This window comes from Carlito syrichta, unplaced genomic scaffold (assembly GCF_000164805.1).
Source record: "Carlito syrichta isolate Samal-C Ts95f unplaced genomic scaffold, Tarsius_syrichta-2.0.1 Scaffold92612, whole genome shotgun sequence".
Classification (NCBI taxonomy): Eukaryota; Metazoa; Chordata; class Mammalia; order Primates; family Tarsiidae; genus Carlito; species Carlito syrichta.
In genome coordinates, this window is record NW_007036708.1 from 668261 (window position 1) to 672475 (window position 4215).

Below are 4215 nucleotides of genomic sequence, written 5' to 3' on the forward strand. Positions count from 1 at the left end.
GGAATTTGCACTCTGAAAAACTACTACCTTCCCCTGGCACGTCTCCCTGCGGTCGCTGGGGCTTTTCACTGCCTCTCACTGCTCAGGAGGCCTCTGTCTGAGGGCGCCCCTCAGAGCGGGCCCGAGTGGGGTGGGCTGGCCACCAGTCCTACCCTCCACTTCTGTGTGGCCTTGGCAAAGTCACTGCCACTCTGAGACTCCGCTTTATCTCATGGAAAATAGGGAAGTCCCCCTGCCCTTCCCCTATCCTGGAGAGAGTGGAGGGTTGGGGTTAGGCCTCTGGGAAAGCAGCCCTGGGCACAGGGGAGCGGGAGGTGAAGCAGAAAGGCCACCCTGGGAAGATGAGCTGGTGGTCAGGGTTGCTGAGCATCCTGCCCTGGTGGCATTGCTTGGGTGTTGGGTAATTCTTTTCTGGGTGGCCAGGCTGGGTGACCCAGGCCAGGTGAAGCCCTGTGCCCCAGGGTTTGCCTGGGTCAGCGTGCCCTGAGCCGAGGTTGGGTCCTGCTGCCTGGTTGTATCAAAAAGAAATGCCGTGACCGCAAATAGGCTTTTCTGGGGCCAGCTCAGGGGTGGCCTTTCCTTCTCAGGCTGTGGGGAAGGGACCAGGGCATGGCAGAGCCTGACGCCAGCCTGGACACGCGGCAGTCTTGGGGGGCCAAGGCTATGTTGGCCATTGTGCCACAGCTCCTCCCCCCCAGCTCCTCGGTTCTTGGAGCCACCATGGGCATTGCTCGTCTCGGCTCTAGAGGTCATGTCCTTTACTGGTCCTCACCTCAGGACTCTGTGACAGTTAGGCTGTGGAGCTTTCCATAAAAATGCGATCATCAGTGAAAAAGGTCAAGGTTTCTGTCCTCAAATAGACCTGGAGATTGCTGTAGCCTGTATTCGCCCTGCACCGTCCTGCCCCACGGCTATACTTCCTGAGGCCCAGGGTTCTGACAAGGCTTATGGAAAAGGAACACGCCTGTGTTTAACCCATTTCCCAAACGTATTTGATCCTGGAATCTATTTGATCCTGCAACTCCCGTGAACCAGACTTTGGGGAGTGCCGAGTGGGATTGTGAGGCAGGATATCAGGAGAAGTGAATTCTGTGCCCCAATTTTCCATGTATCCCTGGACCTCGCTCGAGTTAACAAGATGGGCTCAGAGCTCTGGGTCACCCTGTCCCGCCCTGAGAGCCTGGCACAACCTGTCACAGCCCCACTCAGCTGAGGGGAGCAGTCTCCCAGCTGCCCCTTCCCCAACAAGCTGTCCAGTTATATCTCTCCCTCCCCAAGAAAACCTCCTCCTCCTGGGACCTGCCACAGACGTCTCTGTGCCTGTACACAAAGAACATGGGACTGGCCTCACGGGACAGATGTCTTAAGGAGGAACTTCTAGCTGACACACTGGACTGAGCGTTACTGACATGGACACCGGTGGCCCTGGAGGACCCTCTCAGTGAGGCTGAGAAGACAGAAACCACAGAGACAAAGGAGACAAGGGTGAGTCCCCACAGTTTATTATGGAAGCCTATAAAAGAGCCACATTGAGTATCTCCAAAATCACAAAATGCACAACATTCATTTTTTAATATGCAACATGGAATATTATATACAGATTAAAACCACATGACAGCAAAAACACTCACACGGCACCAGTTTCATATCAAAACAAAACACACAAGTGCTTTTTCAACATTAAAACAACTGTGATAAAAACATATTAATATTTTGAACCATGTTTACAATAGAGAAAAATTCATATTTTACTAAATAACAAATATTTAACAGCAAAAACTTTATACTAAATATCTATTTTGAATTATAACAAAAATAGTACTTATAATAGTTTATAAAGACAGACACAAAATTATAACATTTATGAAAAAAAGTTTTGTGTATAAAATAATATTATGGCAACCTGGGCAGGGTCAGGATGGTGCCCAGATCACAAACGCCAGCGCCCGACATCGAAAGTGCTTCAAACTGCAAGCCCATGGCAGGAAGAGTTTTGTGGGGTTTTGTCTCTTTAATGTCAAGTTACAATAGTTAGGAATGGTAAGTGAGAGGGCATCATCCATCTAACGCTAGCCCTACAAGATGCACACGCACGCACACGGACATGGATATCTCGACACAGATCTGGGGAGGGGGACGGAAGAATGGTGACATTGGGATCCTGCCAGCCACCCAGAGCTTTCTTCAGCTCTCCTCTTGTTGCCTTTGAGACCCAGCGGGGCGAATGACCCTTCTATCCTCCCTCACAGGGACCCCCCTCAGCTTTTCCTTCTCTGCCCCCTCCCAAGCTGGCCACCCCAAAGGAAGGCCCCAAGACCTCCCAGAGCCCTGCAGCCCATGCCCCTCACCACGGCCAGACCAGTGGGCTTCCTGTCTGAAGTCTCACTTACCGGACGCCTAGATATTCAGTCAGAAACGACTGGCTCAGGGCAAGCTGGAGAGGCTTAGGGAAAACGACCCTTCCAGACATCAGACTCTTTTGTCGGTGACAGATTCCGGTGCACCAGGCGGCTGTTTTGCACGCTTTGATGAGTCTTTATGCATTATGGTCTGCTTTTCAGAATTTGGGGGGAATCGAGAGGTTTTTACTAATTATCTTTCAAATTCCAAACTATTTTTTACCAATAATGTCTGTTTGCACTGTTTTTTAGCACTGCAAAAGGAGGAAGCAAGGGGAACATTTGAGAGTTGGGGGCCTGTGTGGCACGACTCCATTCCTGCAGATCTACTGTCAGGGCAGACTCGAGTGGGGTCAGGGCGAGTCTGTGTCTGCCCACTAAATGCCACGAGGCGCACGAGCTGTCCCCGCAGCCCTGAGGGGAACCAGCACGTCTTGCCTCCTGTTTCCGTGCTGCTGGTTTTCTTGTAAAGAGGGCTTACTGCTTTTGGAACACCAAACACCGATAGAGAAACACCGAAAGCAAAGCACAGCCTGAAAACGGACAAAACTGCTTAGAGACTCACCAAGGCCCCCAAACCGTCCCCAGGGGGCATCCCAAATTGCCTACACTCAAAACGCCAGCGGCGGGAGCAACTCCTCTTTCACCCAGTCATCCTGACTGGCCAGTTTTCAACCCACTCCCTCTGACAACTCGCACGTAGCCTCCCCTTCGGCTCTCACCGCAGCCTTCCCCGCAGCTGTGTCAAGACCACACAGGGCCCCTAGTCAGCTTTGAGGAGGGACTGCCTCTGTGCTCACCTCCCCCTTGCTTTCACCTGGTCCCCACGCCCCAGCTGGGCTGAGCAGACAGTGGCATAGAGGCAGAGGGACTTCAAGGACACCTTTCCAAGGGCTAAGAACAACGGGAGCAGGTTAAGGAAGGGAAGAGGGAGGCCCTCGCTTCCTGTCAGAAGCAGGAAAAAACCCGTATCCTTCCCCATCCTCACTCCCCGGAGTGGAGGACACTGGGGTGAACAGGGGCCAAGCCAAAGCCAAGGCAGCCTCCAAATCCACGTCATCGGGGCTTTTGATAGGACAGGGAGGCGGCAGTGGGCCCGGTCCTGTCTCCACCAGAGACAGCAATCAGGGACACTGGGTTTTCGCCTGGGAGTGAGGCTCCAAGTTCAGACCAAAATCCCATCGAGCTTAGAGGGCGGGTCAACCCTCGGCCCAGGCTGGGTCTGACCTGAGACCCCTCCTCTTCACTCGCAGAAGTCTCACCAGGGGCAGCTGGGACGGGGCTGGGGGCGAGGGGGATATTTGCTTCAGACCCCAGTTTCTCCAAGATTCTCTGCCAGTGAATAAATATGGGGCAGTAGCCATGAGCCAGGGGCCTGGACCGGGCATGTGTGTAGCGGGGAGTGGGAAGCTGGGGGTGTCAGTGCTCCTGCCTGGGCCACCAGGGAGGATGCCAGGGGACAGGGCCTGGGGCTCCTTTGCCCCAAGGTCAGAGGACAGAACAAGTAGCAGCAATAGGTAACTTTAAATGTTCAAACGGTGGGGCGGGGCGGCAAGGGAGGGGGCCGGGCTCTCCAGGTGGGTGGTGCCCCTGCCGAGGCTGACGCCTGCTCTGCTGCCCAGGAGGCTGTTCCTGGGGCACCCACAGCGGGAAGGGCGGGGTGTGCTAAGAGTTGGGAGGGGGGCTCTCTTCCTCCCTCCCCGGCCCCGCCGCCTGACATCCAACTGCCAGGGAAAGGACCTAGAGGGCAGGGAGCAGTTCAGACATCACAAGGAGCACTGGAGCACGAGCTGACACTGAACACTATAACGGGCAT